We start from the raw sequence: 24,197 nt of genomic DNA, 5'->3' as shown, positions 1-24,197 counted from the left end.
TCCGCCTTTAAAAAAAAAAAAAAAAAAAAAAGCAAAACACACACACACACACAAACTCATTTAACTTCTCTGAGTCTCAGTTTCCCCATCTGTAACTTAGAAACAATAATAGCTCTAGATTTTGTTAAGAGTCACCGGTTGAGATGAGATGTGCAAAAGATTGTGCCTAACTTCCCACTTATTTCTAGAACAAAAAGTGTATCAATAAATATGTACATAAAATAGCAAGGGATATGAAAATAGAAGGGGTTGGTATTGTTTTCTGTTAACCAAGCCAAGATGTTCACTCACTTTTCCTTTCCACCTAAAGTGCTTGCTCCACCCCACTCGCCAGTGTGCCAGGAAGATGAGTCGCAGTTTTGTCTCATCCTCTCCACTTTTCTTGTCATTGACCCACCCCTTCTCATCATTAACCACTTTAGTGAGCTAAGAACATAACGGAATGAGCCCTTCTCCAATTGTGAACATTTCCTCAAGCCTTCTCCTTCCACAGAGTCAAGAAGGACTAGTCTCAGCCTACAATAGGAGCCTTTATGACAAATCACAAATTTGAAACCCTTTGGCTATTCATATTTATGCAACTGGTAATAAGGGGACAGATTTGAATCTTTAGACCAAGAGTTTGCTCCCCAGCCCTGATGCTGCAGGCTTAGCTTCTGAGTGTGGTCACCTACTGAACCTACTATTTAAAGAAAAACTGGAAAGGCCAGTAATTTGGATATGGTCCTAGCTCAAGATACACTACAGACTGTCCCCACTTCCCTGCATAGCCCGTGGCTGGAAACAGTGCACTCCTGGTTTATTGCCAATGTCCTTGATTTGCGTGCTCTGCCATTTACTTAGAACAATCAGGCTATGTTGCAAGCCAGGGTAACGAAAACACCGCCAGGAGCCAAACAGGCTCACAGGGGATGCACCAGTGCCTTGGTGGCCCTGAACACTTAAGTGATTTTGTTCCCCTTCCAATTTCGTGTGGTACATTAACTTTTATTGATAGCTCATAGCTTCAGCAACTGGTCTTGGTTTTACTAACCTGAAGGACAGAGGAACAAGAGAAACCCACACAGCTGATGTGCAAGAAAAGAAAATCGCATGGGATGTCTTGATCAGTCTCAATGTTTTTTTTTTTCCCCTTGCTACAGCTCTCGTTTAATGAGGGAGTCACAATTACTGCAAGTTAATCATGTCTCAGGCCCCCAGAGGGAGAAAGAGAGAAATGACCACTTGAAATCTGATTGTGGCTCCCTCCAGGAGAATCCTGGTGGCACAGCGAGGCATTCGTGAAACTGCAGGCTCTGATTTATATCACGGCTATGGAGACTGGCAGAAGAGAAGAATTCTTGGGTGTTTTCATAACACAACTATTAAATAAAAGTTAACCCAGGAGCTAGATGGGAAATCTATGGGATGGAAGAGACAGAGATCAATTTTTTCATTGCTCTAAAAAACTTAACATTTCCAACTAGAATCTGCATCTTGGAGCAACATGGTGTGTCTGTGACTCACGGATGCTAGGAAGGGTGTACAGCTTCCCTTCGGTTTTTAAAAACCATTATTATTAAAACCAAAACAATAACAGATATGATTTGTTGAGTAAATATCACAGAGGCCAGACACAATTCTTATTTTTTATTTTTTGAGACAGAGTTTCGCTCATCGCCCAGGCTAGAGTGCAGTAGTGCAATCTGGCTCACTGCAACCTCTGCCTCCCGAGTTCAAGTGATTCTCCTGCCTCAGCCTCCTGAATAGCTGGGATTACAGGTGCTCGCCTCCAAGCCTGGCTAATTTTTGTATTTTTAGTAGAGATGGGGTTTCACCATGTTGGCCAGGCTGGTCTCGAACTCCTGACCTCAGGTGATCCACCTACTTCCCAAAGTGCTGGGATGACAGGCGTGAGCCACACTGCGCCTGGCCGTCCAGACACAATTCTTTGCGCTTTATCTACCTTGCCTCAATTCATGCTCACAGCAATCTAAGGAATTATAAATTTGTATTGCTACTATGTGGCAAAGGAAACTGAGGTTCAGGGAGCATTTGAAATTGTCAAAAGCCTCAGCAAGCAGGAGAAACGGCCATGATGTAAATCAAAGCCCACTGGAGTGTAAAAATGTATCTACGGTGTTGACCTCTATTTGCCCTTCACCTGACTTACTTCTTTTAAGGAAATCGGTTATTTAATAAGAGTCTTGCAAGCTGTCTTACATCATTTATGAGATTGGCAAGGAATAACAGAGAGAGTGAAGAAGGGAAAAAAATAGAGGAAGAGAGGAAGTCATGGAAAAAAACTGATCACATCCTAAATCAATCTCTTAAACATATCCATCTGCACAAACATAGAACCTTTAGCACTTTAAAATGTAGGAAGCTTATTTTACATATTCACATATGTAATATGTAAAATATAATATGTATTACATACCTACATAATTGTAAATTATGTAGTATGTATTATGTATATGTATTATTGTCTATTTTTGTATTACAAAAAAATATAATATGTAATATGTTAATAAGGGTGTTTAACATATTAAAGTATTAACTTTAAAAAATGGAATTTGAAGGCCAGGCGTGGTGGCTCACCCCTGTAATCCCAGCACTTTGGGAGGCCAAGATGGGTGGGTCACTTGAGGTCGGGTGTGGTGGTATATGCCTGTGGTCCCAGCTACTCAGGGCGCTGAAGCAGGAGAATCACTTGAACCCGGGAGGTAGAGGTTGCAGTGAGCCGAGATCACACCACTGCACGCCAGACTGGACAACAGAGTGAGACTCTGCCTCAAAAAAAAAAAAAAAAAAAAAGGAGTTGGAGAAAAATAACCACACAGCTCTATTTTTATTTACCTAAGATCCGTTGTTCATCTATGATGTGTCAGACCCTGTGCTAATAGGGAATCTCAGAGCTGGGCCCATTGGGACCTCAACAGACACAGCCAGAATCCACAATCTGGAGGTTATGTGCAGCCTTGCTTCAAAAAGTCAAATCCAGGGCTGGGTGCAGTGGCTCATGCCTGTAATCCCAGCATTTTGGGAGGACAAGGCAAGTGGATCTCCTTAGCCAAGGAGTTTAAGATCAGCCTTGGCAACAGGGAGAAACCCTGCCTCTACAAAAAATACAAAAATTATCTGGGTGTGGTGGCATGCGCCTGTGATCCCAGCTACTCGGGAGGCTGAGGTGGGAGGATGGCTTGAGCCCCACGAGATTGAGGCTGCAGTGAACCATGATTGCACCGCTGCACTCCTGCTCAGTTGATACAGCAAGACTGTGTCTCAAAAAAAAAAAAAAAAAAAAAAAAAAAAATCTGTAAAGTAAAAAAGGCTTCATTTTGTATTATCTTCAGATATCCAACATCAAAAATAATAAGATAATTCCTGATGAATTAACCACAGATTTACTGTACGACCCAGTAATTCCACTCCCAGGTAGGTAGGTAGGTAGGTAGGTAGGTAGATAGTTTGGCTTGATATAAATACATATCCCTAAGAACTGGAAATAGGTATTCCAAAAAAACTTACACACAAATGTTCAGAGCAGCTTTATTCACAATAGTCAAAGGGTGAAAACAACACAAATGCCCATCAACAGATGAAAGGAGAAAAATATTTGGTATATCCATACAATGCAATAATATTCAGCCATACCAAGAGTGATAGACATGCTACAACTGTGGCTGAAGCTCAGAAACACAATGCTAAGTGGAGGAAGCCAATCACAAAAGAGCATATACCGTACAATAACATTTATAGGACGTGGACATATTTTTTTAAGGGCCATCATTCCAACCCACTACGCCTGTGATAATTTGTTTATGAAGCAATAGAAAACTAGTACAGTGATCACCCATTAATTTATTCATTTGTTTGTTTTGCTGGTTCAACAGATTCCTATTGAGTACTTGCTGTGTGCAAGGCACTGTGCTGGGCTCCAGAGACACTAAGGAAATAAGAGACTTTGCGCCTGCCTCAATACAGCTTATGGTTGGGAGATTCATGCTTAGGCCCTTCTCACAAAGGTAGCCACGAAGTCGAAAGATCACGAGGACTAGTGATGGTTTTGAGCTGTGACACTAAATCAGTAGGGACCAGTGGGCCATTGGTGCCTCTCTGATGAAAGACAATTACCCTCTTCCCAGATACAAATGGAATATAATGCTGCATGTTATTTCAGAAGATTCTAAGATACTCAGGGGCCATTCTTCAAGGTCCACAGTTAAGAACACTTGGCCTAGAGATTTTTGAGATGACTCTTTGATAAAGAAATATACTAAGCAGAAAATGTCCTGGGAGTGTCTGCTCATTGTTTCCAAGTTAAAACTTACTTGACTGGCTAGGCGCGGTGGCTCACGCCTGTAATCCCAGCACTTTGGGAGGCCGAGGCGGGTGGATTGCCTAAGGCCAGGAGTTTGAGAACAGCCCGGCCAAGATGGTGAAACCCTGTCTCTATTAAAAACACAAAAATTAGTCACGCATGGTGGTGGTGCCTGTAATCCCACCTACTTGGGAGGCTGAGGCAGGAGAATCACTTGAACCTGGGAGGTGGAGGCTGCGGTGAGCCAAGATTGCACCACTGCACTCCAGCCTGGGCAACAGAGCAAGACTCCATCTCAAAAAAAAAAACATCCTTGACATCACCACATGATGTCTAATTGTATGCGTCCACTTGACTGGGCCACAGGACACCCAGATATTACGTTAAACATTATCTCTAGTGGGTCCATGAAGTTGTTTCTGGATGACATTAACATTTCAATTAGTATAATGAGTAAAGCACACTGCCCTTCCCAGTATGGGTGGCTTCATCCAATCTGTTGGAGGCCTGAATAAAATAAAAGGCTGAATAAGAAAGAACTGGCTCCCTATGCCTGACTTCAGGCTGAGACATCAGCTTCTCCTGCCCTTGGACTCAGACTTGGATATGAAATGGAACTGACGCCTTTCTATCTCCTGCTTCTCAGGTGTTCAGACTCAGACATGATTTGTACCATTGGTCGTCCTGGGTTTGGACGTCTCGGTCTCTGTAATTTCATGAGTCAATTCCTTATTAAAAATCTTTATATATATCTTTATACATATACATATACAGAAAGATGTGTATGTGTATACACATGTGTGTTTATAGGTTTATATTGAACTAATACTATATACACACACATTATACACTGTATTAGTATATAGTGTATAGTATATATACTATAGTGTGTGTATGTATACTCTATATACTATAGCGCTTATATATACTATATAGTACATATAGTGTATATAGATATACATACACATATAGGTGTGTATAGGTATGCATATATATCTATATATATAACAGATACACATGTGTGTATTTATATCTATACACACATACACACACACACACACACACATAGTATTAGTTCAATCTCTCCAGAGACTCCTAATACAACCATCAGTATCACCAACAACCAAATCTTTCTCAAATATTTACCACCAGAAAGCAATTTTAGCCTTGCACTGATATTACAACCTTGACTAGAAAACACAAGAGCCTGGAAACATGGCGTATTTAATTTCTTTTATGCTTTATCTATTTCAACGATTTCTGGACTTTTTAAGACAGAAAGTATTCAATCAACTTTTGAAAAATCAAAAGAAGGAAATGAGTTAAAGGTTTTTACCTGGAATTCAAACAAACAAATGAAAAGTGGCATTTCGAATATTTAGAGAATGATTGGAAAAATGGGCCTTCACTTGATAATGATATTGAATAATTCGTGTTGTTTTTGGGTGTGATGATGATATTGTAGTTATCATTTTTTAAAGAGACCTTACTTATAGTGACTCGAAATGTCTATGAATAAAAATACATAATGTCTTGGATTTACTTTGGTAAGTTTTCAGGCATGGGAGAAGTGGGTGGGGAGAGATAAAACAACATTGGCCACATGTGATAATTATTGAATCTGGATGGTGGACTCATGGGATTTAATTATACTCTCTGTCAACTTCTGTATATGATTTTACATTTAAAAATAATACGCTGGAGTCAAAAATAATTTTAAAGCCAGGGTGAATAAGTTAATAGGTAGGTGGGTGGGTGGGTGGATGGATGGATGGATGGATGGATGGATGGATGGATGGATGGCGAGAAGACTGAGGTCCCAGCCTGAAGTCAGGCAGAGAGAGTCAATTCTTTCTTACTCAGCCTTTTATTTTATTCAGAGCTTCAACAGAGAAGGAAAAAAGGAAAGACGCAAAGAGAGAAAGAGAGAGAGGGAGGGAAGGCAGGCAGGCAGGCAGACAGGACCTCTGAGGCTGTGCACAGTGGCTCACACCTATAATCCCAACACTTTGGGAGGCCAAGGCAAGCAGATTGCTTGAGCCCAGGAGTTCAAGACCAGCCCGGGAAACATGGCAAAACCCCATCTCTACAAAAAAAACAAAAACAAAAAAATTAGCTGCGTGTTATGGCATGCGCCTGTAGTCCCAGCTACTTAGGAGGCTGAAGTGGGAGGATCACCTGGGCCTGGGAGGTTGAAGCCACTGCACTCCAGCCTGGGCGACAGAGTGAGACCCTATCTCAAAAACAAAACAAAACAAGCACCTGGGAGAGAAATCCTCCCTATAGCCTGAGCTGAGCTGGATCATTTTAACTCCCTAATTTTAGCTGGTTCCCAGACATTCTCATGAACACGCACACATTTGGCAACGCAGCAGAGAACTAAAGCATATGTTGGCAGTGCTAACAGGAAGAACATTTCTTTTTCACACATTATCATTACGTGAAATTATATTAAGTATTTATTTTGTGTTTGTTGCCTTACCTTCTCCACGATAATCTAAGATCCACCAGGACAGGGACTTTTCTTTTTCACAGTATCCTTCCCTCTCAGAACAATGTCTGGCACATGATAAGAGTTCCATTTTTTTCCTTCTTTCTTCTTTGAATGGCAGACAATTTGCATAAATGAATAAATCAAAGTCTAGCCAATTCATTGTGATCTTCATTGACTGCCTACTATATACCAGGTCTTACGTGAGGCATCAAGATAGTGAATGGGAGGTGCTCAGAACAGATGTTACATCCAAAGGGGACCATGTGTGGGAATTCCTCAATTACCTTCACAGAAGTAGGCCACCATCCATTCATCCGTCCATTCACAGATTCACAAATATTTATTAAGCATCTACTATAGTGGAATTGACAAATAGTGTAAATAATAGCACAGTATAAGTAAATGGTAAAATTTCTCAACTAATACAATCTACATTTTAGGATATGGGCAATGGAATAAGGATGGGAGCTACTTTGTATCCCACAATTCCAGCCAAAAGTGTATGTGTTTGTGCATAATGCTAATATGTGGCTAGAAAACTGTTACAATTTCATCTTTGAGAACTAAAATGTTTACTCATAAAAATACTATTTATCTAAGCCAGTATAGTTATGTGCTATAGCTATCTGGATATGTCACCAAATCACAAAGTTCATTATGCTTTCTCATTCAAGCAAGGAAAAAGTATGTCTACTTGGAAACCACCTGTTTATAAGTGAAAATAGGAGATGCAAATAATATCTTAAAAAAAAAATCACTGTTAAATCACATTAAACTGCCTCTTCTTTTTCTTCCTTAAAATTTAACTATCCATGTCCATCCTTTGAAAATAACCATCAATAACTATCAATGTTCTGTTTGCCAGCTGTTATATCCTCTAACCCAGAAGGCTATAGAGAAATTTTTGAGCATATTACTTGCCCTGCTCTTAAACCAATGGAATCACGGAAGCTCATGAGTTTTAGGGACTGACACACAAAATGTTGAACGTGAAGGTATTTTCCCTAAAACCAAATCTATAGTGACAGAAAAAATCTGAAGCTTTACTAACAGCAACATGCCCTCTGGAATGGGTGCTAATGATAAAAATCAGGATTTAACACGTTCCATTTTAAATTAATTTTTAACATTTTTTTAAAAAAGCTTTTCCTTTGCAATACAAGACCCAGTTCTTCCTGGTAAGATTTCCAAAAGTACTGCAAGGTACCTCTGCTCTTTTCTGGAAGGCAGAGCTCTTCTAATTTATTAGAAATTGCAGGAAGGGAGTAGGGAGAAGGGGAAATCAGCAGGGGGGGAAATCAAATCCATTCCTGCCTTCTCTACTTCCCATTCATGCAGCTCAGCCCAAGCTTTATCCTGGGGAAAGAAACAGTTGAAATCAGTTGAACTCATTTTAGGCCCCTTCATCCTGCTTTTCGGCAAAGCTGGAGGGTTCTCCTCAGTGTCTCAGATTGCCCTGAGGACACCAAGGGCCACTTCATTGATTATAGTTGTGCAATTGAAATCTTTGTCCTTTTTTTCGTATATATATATATATAAAAATATAAATTTCGAAACTAATAGATGTTGGCCAGGCGTGGTGGCTTACACCTGTAATCCCAGCAGTCTGGCAGGCTGAGGTGGGAGGATAGCTTGAGCCCAGGAGTTCCAGACCAGCTTGGGCAACATAGTGAGATCCCATCTACAAAAAACTTCAAAAAATTAGCCGGATGTGGTGACACATGCCAGTGGTCCCAGCAGCTCAGGAGGCTGAGATGGGAGGACCACTTGAGCTTAGAAGGTTGAGGCTGCAGTGAGCTGTGATTGTGCGCTGCACTCCAGAGTGGGTGATGAAGTTAGACCCTATCTCAAAGCAAACAAACAAACAAAAAGGACACGTTGATGTAACATGATTCAAACATGACAGATAAAGAAAAAAGAAAGAAAACTCCCTCCTCAAAGCCTTCTCAGCTCCTAAGCCACACTCCATGCTAGTGATAGAAGTTATCTACCATTATTTACAATGAACGTTTATCACCTCAACCCCAAATCATTTTATGAAAATACACACAAAAACATTCAGGTATGTGTATAGTTTTTTGTTTTTTTTTTGTAAAGACATAATACATGTATTATTCTTCAATTGGCTTTTTCTCACTCAAAATTATATCATGGACAGCCATTATACATATATAGATACATACATACACACACGCACATACATATGTGTGTGTGTATATATATATATATATATATATATATGAATGAATACATATTGGGAACAGTGTATGCTTCTCAGATGGGTACACTAAAATCTGACAAATTGCCACCAAAGAACTTATCCATGTAATCAAAACCACTTTACCCCTAAAACGATTGAAATAAAAAACTATATCATGCACACCCACTTTATACACACACACACATACACACACACAATGTCTGTATATAGAGCTATCTCTTTAATTTCTTTCCTCTTTCCTTTTTTTGCTACATAGTAGTTAAAACTTTGGAAAATCTGTAATTCAAATATCACTTTATTAATACGAATTTAGAATGTAATAGGTCAAATAACTAAATAAATGTGTATGCATGTATGCATATAAAATAATGCTAAAAAATCATTGATTCTTCTAATTGGGTGTCCTGGCACATTTGTTCAAATATTTCTGTATTTTCTGGTACAGAATGGAATTGCCTGATCAAAAGGCATGTGTTTAATTTGGGTCAAAAATGCCAGCTTGTTCTTCAAAATAACCAAAAACAATTTATGCTCCTAAAACAGCAGATGTTCTTTTTCCCTGTAAAGGAAAACTTTTTGGAAAATCGAGTTATAAGCATGAGTCAAAGTTTTATTATAATGTTACTACTAGGGAAAAGGCCTCTAGTGATCAATTCAAAGATTCAGTCTTGGTGCAGGCATTTTATAGGAAAATGGAACGATAAGATAGTCAATGTTAGGCTAGATACAAAAAGAAAATAACATTTGGTTTAAGGTCACTAGACTCTTGACTGACTGTCAGTTTGGGTAGATGGGTGACTGATTTCTCAGAACAAGTCTTAATCCCATTAAAGTTTATCAGAAAATTGCTTAAGCAATTTATCAGGAATGAGGCTGTGAATTACATCATGGAAAAAAAGGTTCTAGTCCAGACCAGATTCAGGACAACTCTTCTTTTTTATACCTTTTTATACTTACATGTTCACCAACATGGAAGTTACCTGCCTTCTTAACTTTTGCCAGTGTCATGGTGAAAAACAGTATCTCATTGTGTTCAATTTCCATTTTTATGATTAAAAATAAACTTGAGAATTTTTTCTTGTTTGTCAAGTCTTTTCAACGAATTTCCTGTTCACTATCTTTGCCCATTTTTCTATTGGGAGGTTCACATTTTTCTTCTTCCTTAGCCAAAACTCTTTGCATATTTGAGATAAATTATTTAAGCACAGTCACACACTGCATAGTGACATTTTGATCAACAATGAACCACACATGCTATGGTGATCCCAGAAGATTGTAATACCATATTTTAATTGTACCTTTTCTATGTTTGTATATGCAAATACTTAGCACTATATTAAAATTGCCTACAGTATTCAAGACAGAAACATGCTGTACATGTTTGCTGCCTAAGATCAACAGGCTCTACCTAGCCTAGGAGTGCGGTAGGTTATATCACCTAGGATTGTATAGGTACACTCTATGATGTTGGCACAATGACAAAATGACCGAATGAAGCATTTCTCAGAACACAACCTCCTGTCTAAGCAACGATGACTGTATATGCAAATGTGTATGTTTGCAAATATGTGTATTAAATCTATGTACACATGTATTTCTATTTCATAAGATAGTAAATTTTTTAAATTACTGAATTATATACCCCTTCCAATTGTACTGAAAGATATCTATTCAATTTCTTTCCTTTTTCTGAGATAGAGTCTTGCTCTGTCACCCAGGCTGAAGTGCAGTGGCACGATCTGGGCTCACTGCAATCTCTGCCTCCCAGATTGAAGGTATTCTCCTGCTTCAGACTCCTGAGTAGCTGCTATTACAGGGGTGCACCACCACACCCAACTAATTTTTGTATTTTTAGTAGAGATGAGGTTTTACGATGTTGGCCAGGCTGGTATCAAACTCCTGACCTCAAGTGATCCACCCGCCTCAGGCTACCAAAGTGCTAAGATTACAGGCATGAGCCACCATACCAGGCCAGGTCTATTCAACTTCTACTTCGATAAAAGTCACTGCAAGCCTGTTACTCCCGCTTTAAAGCCTTCAGTGCCCCTACTTGCCTACAAACAACATCCAGGCCTGTTGCAAGGCCTTTCCCAATGTAGTCCCTGCCTAAATCCTTACTATTTTCCTCTGTCATTCTCTTCTGGCCCTTTATGCACCAACAAAATTATTTCTAGGGACCAGACTGACTCTCTTTCATCCCTGCACTCCTTTCCCATGCTGATCCCTCTGTCAGGAACATCCTCCCTGGATACTCATATTTGTCTTCCCCTGTCTGGAGGAAACTTTCCCCAATTACTTGCCTTGCCCTGCAAGTAAAGTTAGATAAAGTTAGTCACCTCCTTCTTGGGTACCTTGTGTATGCACCGACTTTTTCCATACGCAACTCATTTTGATTGATTTGTTCCCAAGTCTGTCTTCCATAAAAGACTTTGAGTTACATGCGAGTAAGGACTTTGAGTTACATAAGAGTAAGTATTTAAATAATAAGGATCCAATTTTCCCTGGATCCTCTGGGCTTCACACAGGATCTGACAGACCCAAGGTGGAAGCCAGGAAATAAATGATGAATGAACAGGCTATCTTTTCTGACGCACACAGCACGAGGGAAGCAAATACAGAAGTTAGGAGAGGTGGTGCATCTCTCTCCACCCCAACCAATAAACAAAAACACCCTTAAACCTTGAAAATGATTAAGTCTATACAGGCTGGAAACTGGGAGAAGATGGGCTGTCTTCCCTCTTTGGTTAGCTCTAGCATCCGATGGGCCACAGCTCTGAGCAGGAAGTGTTAACCCAAACATCATCAGAGTGCTTGGGGAAATTTTATTGTCTCCCAGATTTACAAATTGGAATCGATCTTCATTCAGTCAGTTTCACCAAAGGTTTTGTGAAGTGAACACAGCAAAAGATAGGTGCCTTTCAGATCACCTGTGATTAAACTCACTGCGTTTGTCTTCAAACAAAAGTGTTTTTTTTCCCTCCCCGCAACATATAATTTTAGTCAGCTAACGCTAAATTAGACACCCGCTCAGATTTATTATGATAAGAACATTCAGTAAGCTAATTTCAAGATGATGACTCCTATAAATTCTTATAATTTATTATTTAGTACTTTGGTTTTTAATCATTAAGTACGTGGAGACTTTGTAGGTCAAACCTGTATTAATGAAGACAGTAATCTATTTTCCAAACTCTTCTCCTCACCCACCTTTCAAATTGTAAATTAACAGAAAGAGATTTAAACACACTTGTAAGAACAAAGGCAATAATTGGGGGGTGGGGGGGTCAACAACCCCCCTTTGCTAATCTTTCTAGGTAGACTGTCAATCATAGTCCTGACTTATTTATGATGAATCATATTGATTTTTTTAAAATAAAATAATGGAGTCTAAATTTGAGAAGCCATTACTTCACTAAGAAAATAAAACACATAACCCATATTTAAAGTTTTGTTTAAAAAAAGCTGCTGTTCAAAAATCAGCAAACAGAGCTGGAACGGTGGCTCACGCGTATAATCCCAGCACTTTCAGAGGCTGAGGAGGGCAGATCACCTGAGGTCAGGAGTTCGACACCAGCCTGGCCAAAAGTGGTGAACCCCCATCTCTACTAAAAATACAAAAAGTAGCCAGGCGTGGTGGAACATGCCTGTAATCCCAACTACTCGGGAGGCTGAGGCAGGAGAATCGCTTGAACCCCGGGAGGAGGAAGTTGCAGGGAGCTGAGACCGTGCCACTGCACTCCAGTCTGGGTGACAAAGCAAGACACTGTTTTAAAAAAAAAAAAAAGAAAAGAAAAGAAAAGAAAAAAATTGGCAAATACAGATATCATTAGGTGTTAATCTCAAGAGAGCAATTTTTATATTCTAGGGGTGTTACAATTTCAGAGAGGAATAGACAGAAGTAAAATATTAACTGGATACATATTTGAGAAAGCTATTGATGTTATCTAAAGGACAGTCTTCATCTCCTGAACTCACTGCCAAATTAGAATCTGTTTCATGATAATTTCAAACATTTGGTGCTAAAAGACTTAAAGGTTTCGTTTTGCTGAATAAAGGAATTCTATTTGATAAACTGCATGCAAATAATAAATAAAGTTACCTGCATAGTAACATCTTTTCATTTTCTCTAAAATAAGATGAAGTTTTATTATAATAAAAGCTTATTACAAGCAACCTGAGTAATTAGAGTAGAAAGAACAATGTTCACAATTATCATTTTAACTGAGAAAAAATACCAAGACGCAAAATGAAATAATGGTTCAGCAAAGTCACTACTATGTAAAAACAATCGTGTAAATGCTGAGAAAAATATAGAAGGAAATATAGCAAAATGATAGCAGTACTTATCTTCAGATGGTGGTACAACACACAATTTTATTTTTCATTTCCTCTGTTTATTTTTTTAATCGAACATTCTGGAAATTCCTTCAGAAATAAAAAGGCATATGTTTGGATCCATGTTACTGAAAGCATTTTAAATTACATCAGTGTCTGAATCTTCATACGACAGATAAGACAGTCAGCATCCATTTTACCTGAAGACTTATTGCTGAAGGGTTTGCTATTAAATTATTACACCAAGGACCCCTTATGGCATCTCTTGGTTCAGTGAAAACCTCCCTGGGATGTAGATATATGCTTACAAGCTGAGCTTCGTAACAGGAAGCCCACTACATCCCCACCATGCGGGACGGTGCATGCCACATTACTTTAGAAGTATCGATCCTCCCCTCCTCTCCACCCAGGGAAAGGCGAAGTACTGCAGGTTTTTAGATAAAATCCTTGATGAGAAGAACATACAAAGATTCTGCCTCATGGTCAAGAAGATTCATGAAGAATGGAGGGCAGTGAGGGGGTTTTAGCATATTAGGTTATGGAACGTTTGCTGAAACCTGATTTCTGGATGTTGACGATCAATAACTAAATAAATAATGATAACCACAATAATGAAAACAATACCAGCCTGGCCAAGGTGGTAAAACCCTATCTCTACTAAACATATAAAAATTAGCCAGCCGTAGTGGCATGTGCTTGTAATCTCAACTACTTGGCAGGCTGAGGCAGGAGAATCGCTTGAACCCAGGAGACAGAGGTTGCAGTGAGCCAAGATCATGCCACTGCACTCCAGCCTGAATGACAGAGCAAGACTGTCTCAGGAAAAAAAAAAAAAGAAAAAAATAATAATTACACCTGCTATTTACTATGCGTTTGCCACAGCTATCTTTGGCAACATATTAACATATTGTTATAACATATAACATATTGTTATGCAACAAATTAAACATCTTACAGATATTAAATTCCCACCCTAACCCCATCAGGTATTCTCATTTTGCAGATAATAAAACTGAGATAGCACATCACTAATTATCTGTGTGACCCTAGGCAAGTCAACACTGGGTAGGGGCAAGATATAAATTGCAGTTCATCTGACTGATCTCCAATATGTCATTTAATGATGAGGAGAAAGAAGTCTGTTACCAAACTACTTTTTGAGCAAGTGCTAGAAGCAGAGGGAACAATGAATTTATTAATGCGAAAAAGTTTCTGCCCACAAACATGTACACTTTTAACCTCAAGACACAGGTGGAAACATTGAGGAACTCCTCAATTTTTTTCCATTTCAATTGTTGTTAAGCTATTGGATTATTTATCCTGTAGGCAGTGCAAATGGGCTCTGCATTAATATTGGTGTGTAGCAAATTACTCCAAAATGAAGCATCTTAAAAATTAATAAATATTTACTCGCTCACATAGATGGTGTGGGTCAAGAATTCACGAGCAGCTTAGCTAGCTGATTGGGGTTCGGTGTCTCCCAAGTCAAGATGGTCATTTCATCTGTGGTCATCCAAAAGCTTAAAGGGGGCTGGAGGAACTGCTTCCAACATGGCTCACTCAAGTTGGCTGGCAATCTGGTCTGGCTGTTGAAAGCCTGATTCCTTGCTATGCAGATTTCCCCACGGTGCTGCCTGAGTATCCTCACAACATGGCATCTAGCTTCTGCCACAAGGAGTGATCCAAGAGAAGCAAAGCAGAAGTTTCAATATAGTTTGTCACCTAGATTCAGAGGTCATGCCCTGTCACTTCCCCCTGTCAGTTACACAGGGCAGTCCTGTTCAGAGGAGGAGAGAAATATACCGCAATGTAAAACCCAGGAAGTGAGGGTCACTGGAGGCCATCTTGTCCTCTGGCTACCACAGGATCTCATCTCCCTTTGTCTAGACAGTCCCATGCTCTCAAGTATTTAAGGTTGAACTCTAACATTTCAACAACAAAACGACCTCAAAATGGGTGATGCGACAGAATGAAAAGTCGCCTTCAAGAAATACAAACCTGTCCCAGTCCAAGTCAGTCTTGACTGTGGGACCAGCATTATACAAGGATCCCAAAAGTGCTGTGTTTAAAACAGCCGAGGAATGAATGAAGATTACAGGTACAGAAACCAAGAGGCTTTAGCAATGATGCTGAAGATGGGCATGAAGGGTTTAAACGAAATTATTTCATAAATGTAAGGATACATAAAAACTCCAGTCTTTTAAAATGAATATATTACTTGTGAAAATGCATTAACAAATGAAATCTTAAAATAAAAATTTTGAACAATTCATCATCTACAGCCGCTGAAGTTTATAAACTGGGAACAAAATTCAGGGGATGCCCACTCCATTTGAAAACAAAAAAACATTTTATGTTTGGAGTCACCTTGGATTTTGAAACATATTGACTCAACCAAGATTTATTGAGCACCTCTATGTGCCTGACACTGTCCTAGGTTGCACAAAGCAGTGAAAAAGACAGATAAAGTCCCTCACCTTCTAGTGGGAAAGATGGGCAATAAACAAATAGAAATGTGCAATATAGCTTCAGTGTGAAAGTATCAGGCTCATTATCTTCTGAGGCAACCAAGCATTTGAGTCATATAGGCAATGACCTTTGCTTTAATCATTTGACAATTAAATAACTTATAATGTCACTTGGCTCAGTCCCTGTACTTCTGCCTATATGAAAACTCTTTTACTATAGTGCTACCTATAAGAAAATTCTGATCTTCTCTTCCTATTCCAATTAACAAGAGCCTTTCAAACTATGTGATAATTATAGTTCCTGTTGAAAATTATTTTTTTGTGACCCTGGGTTTACACATCAGTTTCTGCGAATTTGATTATTGTGAGTCTGCACCTAACAGAAAGATCTACTCTTAGTGGGCTCACAAAGTCTAATTTCTGAATGAGCAAGTTTGAGGGTGAAAGCCATATTGCTAATGAACTCATCAAGGTAAATACCACAGGCAAGCCTCTGGAAATGAAGTCACCTTTCCTCACGGTCCACACCTACCCTCTTTCGAATGATAACTCACACGTAATACATTAAAAAATTTGTATCTAGGAGCTGCAAAAGAAACACTACATGCAGAGAAACCCAGAATACTGACAGAGGTGTCGGCACATTCGCGACTGCCATCCCCTGGTTCCTTATTCATGACTGGTCGATAATTGATTACAGAAATCTTCCATGTTGAACCAATATGGAACCAGAGTTCTACTCAGACACCACAAAGAGACACTAAGAACTCATCAGTGTGAAAAGACAATGGGGCTCAAAGACCAGAGGTATCAATATCTGTCTGTCCCAGTAACATTGGGTTCTTTTTTGAACTGAGCCCTGAGTCCACACGCCCCTGGTTCATAGGCAGTGACTGATGCAGAAACACAGGTGGGTCCTGGATGAAGCTCGTCATTACATAAAGCTTCAACAATGGTGAATGTGGATGGTGATGGTAAATATGAAGTAGGAGTGGAACTCCAAGGAATTGTAAACAATGGGGGAGAGGGGACTAAACAGTGTTATACACGAAAGTTCCATTGCAACATTATTTTTAGCAGTAAAAAAACTATAAACAGTATAAATTCCCAGTTACTGAAGAGTGTATGAGCTATAAGAACTCTCGCAGGCCGGGCGCGGTGGCTCAAGCCTGTAATCCCAGCACTTTGGGAGGCCGAGGCGGGCGGATCACAAGGTCAGGAGATCGAGACCACAGTGAAACCCCGTCTCTACTAAAAATACAAAAAATTAGCCGGGCGCGGTGGCGGGCGCCTGTAGTCCTAGCTACTCAGGAGGCTGAGGCAGGAGAATGGCGGGAACCCGGGAGGCGGAGCTTGCAGTGAGCCGAGATCGCGCCACTGCACTCCAGCCTGGGCAACAGCGTGAGACTCCGTCTCAAAAAAAAAAAAAAAAAAAAAGAACTCTCTATCACTTGAGAGCTTTTATCTAGCTGATGTTTGACATTAATAATCACTATGTTACAATAGGGGAAGACACTTGTGCTATAACACAAAGTGAAAAACTCGGGATGTAGTATCCACGTATTATAACTAATATTACGGGGCGGGGGGGGAGCTCATTCATAGGGGAAAATCTGAATGGGTTAACCAAACATTGACGGTGGCTGTTGTCTGGAGTGATGATGACACATTGGCTAGTTATTATTATTTTCTCTATTTTTTTTTTTTAAATTTTCCTCTGGTATTTTATAGACAGACAGACAGACACACAGAAACTGGTAGTAAAAAATTCTGTAGACTAAAAGCCAAATTCCCACTCTATCACTCTATTTTTCTTTTTTTTAAGAAGGAATTTCACTCCTGTCATCCAGGTTGGAGTGCAATGGCGCAGTCTCAGCTCACCACAACCTCCACCTCCCGGGTTCAAGATATTCTCCTGCCTCAGCCTCCCGAGGAACTGGGATTACAGGCATGTTCCACCACACCCGGCTAATTTTGTATTTTTACTAGAGACAGGGTTTCTGCATGTTGGTCAGGCTGTTAGTGAACTCTCTACCTCAGGTGATCCGCCTACCTCAGCCTCCCAAAGTGCTGGGATTACAGGCATGAGCTACCGCGCCCGGCCTATCACTCTATTTTTTATGGGTCCATTGACTCCAGTAGGAACAATGCAAATCTCTCCCTTTGCTCACTGCATCAAGAATAGAAATCTAGTCTAGAGAGGAAAACAAACATATTGTGTTTTGTCCTCAAATACAGAAACCAAATCAAAGTTTGCCGAGGAAGGCCTATCTCAAAATGTGGTTGTGTTTTTTGACAACTTTGTGATTCTGCAATTCCTAGGAATGAGTGACTCTGTAGCAACATGCCCATAGGTGAGTGCTCCCAATGGTAACAGAGACTTACATTGACTCTTGTACATTTGGGCAGATCAGTGGCCCAGCTGGGAGGGGTACACAGTTAACGTTGAGTTGCTGTACAGATTGTCCTCTATGGGACACCAAGTAGACCCTGGGGAGCTGTGGCAAGATTGTCAAGTTTTCTCCAGTGACCATGCCCATGGCTGTCTGGTGGCCACCCATCCTCCTGCTGCTCATGGCAACTATGTCTTTGTGAGTCATCGCAGCAAATGGTTTTCAGCACCTTTACCCCTAAATAGAAATATGATCACAACCAGCAGAAAAAGCAGCACACTAACTTATCTGCAAGGATAAAAACTGGGCTAAATAGATGTATAGTATCATTAAGGAAATACAGAATCTCAGAGGAGGTTTAAAAAAAAATAGTGGAGGTCTCTGAGTGACTCCCGTCTATTTTGGGAATCTCACGTATGGGACTGAGAACTGGTGGTTCAACCTCATCATTACCCTGTTGGTAGGAGGAGAGCAGACTGATCTAGGCTTCACTTTCTGCTTCAGGGTCAGCCCTAGGCAAATCTATTAATTAGGCTAAATTTGGCCACTTACATACTCCTGCACTTCCTACTCTGCACCCCGTTTCCTCCTGACACCAGGCCAGGCTCCCTGTACCCTTAGGCAACACCAGATAAAGGGCTTTCCATTCCCCAGCATACACAGTGCTCACTCCACCTCTTGCCCAGTCTCTCCTGAGCTCTCTCTTCCTTGGTGTGAGCTGATAAACACACACAGAGCCTTACATTTTAACAGTGGTTCTTTCTCCAGGTGCTGGTCTAGTCCAAAAGCCAGGTTCCAACAGTTAGCAAATACAGTGCATTTAGTTAGACTGTCTGGGAAGATGTATGGGGCAAACATGACTTGAAGTTTTTCTCAACATTAACAACAACGTCGACAACTAAAAGCAGCACTGACTGGGAGTCCACGGTGTACAAAGTTACTGTCTTTCTTGTTTTCCATATGCCAACTCTGATTCGTTGGCATTTGCTGGATATTAAGCCACTGCAAAACCCACTGAGTAAAAACAGTGACCATTTTTCTTGTATTTAGTTTCTGAGTCTATGAATGGGCTGGGCTCTTTCTCTGGTGTGGGTTGTCTTGGCTGATCTCTACGGGGCTGTCTGGTGTGTCTGGGGTCAAGTGGTAGCTTGGCTAGTAGCTAGATGACTCTAGAGGGATCTCACTCATATGCCAGGCACTGGCAGGCTATCAGCTGGGGCAACTACTCTCCCTTTATGTGGCCACCATCCTCCAGCAGGTTAGCTCAGGCTTGTTCATGCAGTGGTCACAGGGTTGTAAGTCACAAAAGAGAAAGTCCCAGTATCCAAATGCTTGTCATGCCTCTGTTGCTAAGGTTCCACTGGGCAATGCCAGTCATATAGGATGGGTGGTAATGCAGAGAGGGAAAAATTGTTTTCCTTTTTCTTTTTTTTAAAACAAGCTACCATTTTTACAATTTACCATACCTTCCCCAAATCCTCACCTTTAGTTGTTATTATTTCCATCTTACAGAAGAAGAAACTGAGACTTAGTTAAATAACATCCCAAGGAAAGGTCAGAAGAATAAACCCAGTTGTGGCTAGATGCAGTGGCTCACGTCTCTAATCCCAACACTTAGGGAAGCTGAGGTGGGAGAATCACTTGATCCCAGGAGTTTGAGACTAAGCTGGGCAACATAGCAAGACACTGCTCTCCACAAAAAGAAAAAAAAAAAAAAGTCTGAAAAAACCCAGTTGTTGTGTTGGATTGGAATTAGGTAGACACACACATTAAAATGTACATATATATATATATAATTTATAATATATACTGATATGTAATAAATCTATGAAAAATGAAATGTGCCCAGATAGAAATATAAATAAATATACTAAAAGTATAATATATATACAGATACAGGAATAAATGGAGATAGGTGTATGTGCATGGGTTAGTATAATACACATACTTCTAAACTCTATTGAGAAATTCTAAAAGCAATGACATCCCAGCAGTAATGAGCACAACTAGCACCCAGATCTTGGTTCTAAATGTGATTCTACAATAAAAGGAAGCGAGCCTCCATGGAAAATAAGTTAATTCCAAGATCGAGGCAGGGAAGTCCAAGATGAGTACGTAAATCCTCTTACAGTGCCAAAAAGTAAGAAAGTGCTCAAAAAAGAATGGGGCATGTCAAAAGGGTGCAGGAGCCTGCTTGAAAGACCTCCTATGGGCCAAAGCTGGAACAATTTGAGCAACAAAATACATCACAATACTGCTGTGTTATGACCTACAGGATAAAATAAATATTCACGTGCCCGTACCAATATAAATGGAGAAGAAGAAACAGCCTTTCACGTAGAGGAATTCCAACCAGTAAACAGAAGGCATGAGAGAAAGACAGTATCAACTATGAGAATACTACAGTATTATTCATTGCAGGCAAGATCCCTGGAGGGATGCTAAAATTAATGGATGAAAATTTGACAAGTAGTCCCAAGATATTTGTTAATTACAAAGGCAAAAAAATGATCTTTTACAGTGGAGAAATCCGGCAGACACCACTTTAACCAAGAGGTCAAGGCTAACATCACTAGTAGTAAGGTATTTTCACATTATACATCCTCTGAGTTGATGGCCAAAGAAAGGCACATCACTTATGTATATTCCTCCCCAAAAATACACCACCTCATTCTAATCAAGAGAACATATCAGACAAACCCAAATTATGGGCATTCTACAAAATAATTGACCAGAACTCTTCAAAAATGTCAAGGTCATTAAAAAAATAACGCATGAGAAACTGTCCCAGACCAGAAGGGACTGGAGAGATATGACAATAAATGCCAGGTGGTACCTGGTTGTAAAAGATGGAAGAGGACACACCATCAAATCCAAATAAAGTCTGTTGGTCAGTTATAATCTGAGTTTAGTTAAAGCATCATACCAAGGTTAATTTCTCAGTGTTTAAAAATGTATCATGTTAGTATTAGGGGAAGCTGGGTGAAGAGTACATGGGAAATCTTTGCAGTATTTTTTATGACTTTTCTGTAAGCCAACATTTGTTTCAAAATTTAAAAATTACAACCAACCAACCAACCAACCTTTCCCAAGGTCCCACAGCTCCTGATGACTAAGTCTGAATTCATATCCACTTCTGCCAGATTCCAAAGTCCATGCTTTCCCTCCTGTGCAGTGCCTCCCGCATCCACGCTACCATCTTAGAATTGGTTCAGACTGGACTAGGCCACCCCTTCCAAATGAATTATTTTATGGGAAAAACTGGTGGCACAAGTAGACATAAACCCATCTACCTTAAATGGGGAAAATGAGGCACAGGCTCATTAAAATGGACATGGAGAATATTCACTCTCATATTCACTCTCAGCTCCATGCCTTAAGTGCCCAGATATGCCAGCTTATAATGTCGTTTCTTGATTCCATTAAATTAGTACAGGACTACATATCTCAACCTTCAACCATTTTGTCACTTAAAATGAGTGTCTGGAAGGCCATCCTTCCGGAAATATTAGTTACCTTGTCCATTACTTACTTAATCATAGCTCGGAGTTATTTTTTGCCTTGTGGAGGCTGACTATAAATTATGGACTATTACGCAGCAAAGCCACACTTAGTAAATTATATGGCATTGGGAAACCCTTGCTTTGGGGGGAAAATTACACATTTCTTTAAAAATATGTTTTATAAAATATTATGTTAAGCCTATAAAACAAAATCCATGAGCATACTTTGTGGCCTTAAGGACATATTTGACAGTTGACACCAGTTTCCAGGCTGCTCCTAAACAGGGTTTGGAATGGAAAACTTCTCATTTGAATTCATGACAGAATGGCCGTGGTCTGTGAATTTCTACACGCAGACAGATACGAGGAAAGGCTAGACACCTTGTTGGTCTTCGCCCATGATGCAGTAAATAAATTAGCCATGCAGCCTTAAGATTCATTTTGAGCCGTAACAGCAGACTAATAGGCAGTATTTTTTCACAGTTGTGAATGGATTCCATTTTTTTTTTTAAAGAGCAGTCCATAGAAGTACTTTGGTATTTGATTTAAAAAAAAAAAAAAAAAAGACAGCAAGATAAAACAGTACATGAATGCAGGGCTATTAAATAGGAGGAGACAACGACCCTTTGGAATGAAGGTTTTCCATTTGTCTGCAGCTTTTCCAAGCGCTTCACTGGGCTGTGTCCGCATGGCTGGAGACAGTCTTTCAGGCTGGCCAAGGAAGTTAAAACTTCCTGCCTCAATGAGCCAGTCTTTGTTGTTCTGTCAGGGCCAAAGATCCTGGGAGTCAGCCACCACTAGCTCTGGCCCCTCTGGTGTATGGTCAGTCCCTGGTGAGCTGGAGTGAGGTCACCGGGTCAGCTTACAGGGCGACATTGCTAGACTATGCCCCAGCCAACTCTGGCCAGGGAGAAATAAATATAAAAGACTCAAGAAGGAGGACGGCATTGGGGTTTCCAGATGAATCTTGTAAGGCAGCCAGTTGCCCAGCTTAAAAGTCTGCAAAATCTTTCTTTAAAAACATATGTTTTAATTTGAGGATATTAATTGCATGGAAATTATTTGACTGTATGATTTATAACCCCGCCAGAATTCTACGGTCTTTCCCTCCATATGTGCTGTTGCCATTTTCCCTTTTGTATACCTATCATTTCCCATTGTTTATCTTCCCTGATTGATGTTCGGGCTCGGGATGTTTTCTATGATGAGATTCATAATTATCACTGGTAATAGAGAAGGCTTCCCTATTATCTTCAGTGAGACTGCCCAAATTATTCATTGTAGCCCACTGGTACCACACGGCAGGAAAATAAGAATTTATTTCCCGTCCCAGGCATATGGTAGATAAGAGGATGTATTTATTTCTCCATGTTTCAAAAGGATTAAGCTTTGAAAAAATAAATATCACTTAGGCTGTCAGTAAGCAGAACTTTATGGTTCTGAGTTTAGAGGGCCTCTCTTGGGCTAAGAATAGCACATCTAAACTCTGGTTTCAAAAAGAAGGGAAGGTATGGAGAAGGGGAATCACTTACAGTTTTACTTGGCTAAATAAACAAATGCGATAGATTTCAACCACGATACCGGTCTACAAGGCACCCAGCATCACCTTAGACCCCCACGTTAAATAACGCACCAGCTTATTTATAAAAATGTTACCAAATTCCAGCAGTCTTTAACCCGTGGCTATTCTCAGAGCATGTTGAATACATCATCTGGGTTTTGCCTAATTACACATAATTAGGAAATGTAATTACGCTTTTCGGTGTTGCTCTGCCATTAGGAACCGAGTGGACAGCTGAAACGCTACCAAGGATGCAGCGCTTCAGAGAAAACAAATTAAACATATGAGCCAACCTCTAAAAATAGGGATTGTGCTGAAGGTTAGTAAATCAAACTTATTTAAAAAAACATAATAAATTGCTGTTGGCTCTGGCTAAATATTTGATGCAACAGTTATGCTGGCTGTCTTTGTATTGGGGACTTACTTAATGATACATTATTTGCATCCGTGCTGAGCCAGGGACAGGGAATGAATTATTTTGCTCCTCAATGACTGTGATTTGCTCACTTTCTCATATATTTGTGCCTTTTTATTTTTACTTCCTCCTTTACACTGGATCCCTGCTCTAGCCAAGGAAGGGATTTCCAATTATTCTGTGTCAAAGAATCACAACACTTCATTCGTGGGTTTGTTGCATATGGAGGGCGCTGATGCCCAAAGCTTAGGCAAAGCTGACAGTTATCTCATCCCCGGAGCTGGGCATTCACATCTTAGAAGCATAGGAAGGGGTGACTGGCTTTGTAAGTCAACAAAACAGGCACCACAATAATCAACGTTTTCCAGATTGGGTTGAACATGGCACTGACCTAGGTGGCTGTACCACCCCAACAAGTAAGAATTTCGCAGGTGGGTAAATACAAAGATCGCATTCTTTAGAGGTACAAGCTCATGAAGGCTCTGGAACTGGAAGCTTTCTATG

The 24,197-nt window shown here is 40.1% G+C and overlaps 1 protein-coding gene and 1 pseudogene across 1 annotated transcript in view; both read right to left on the bottom strand.

Moving 5' to 3' along the window:
- LOC105491228 (WW domain containing oxidoreductase) overlaps window positions 1-24,197 on the bottom strand; it is a 1,122,875-nt gene that overhangs the window by 342,105 nt on the left and 756,573 nt on the right. The gene's annotated exons all lie outside the window — the stretch shown is intronic.
- LOC105475247 (small ribosomal subunit protein uS3-like) overlaps window positions 1-24,197 on the bottom strand; it is a 67,667-nt pseudogene that overhangs the window by 16,587 nt on the left and 26,883 nt on the right.

This window comes from Macaca nemestrina, chromosome 18 (assembly GCF_043159975.1).
Source record: "Macaca nemestrina isolate mMacNem1 chromosome 18, mMacNem.hap1, whole genome shotgun sequence".
NCBI classification, from domain to species: Eukaryota; Metazoa; Chordata; class Mammalia; order Primates; family Cercopithecidae; genus Macaca; species Macaca nemestrina.
Note: the sequence above shows the minus strand (reverse complement) of the source record. Positions and strands in the feature narration are given on the sequence as shown.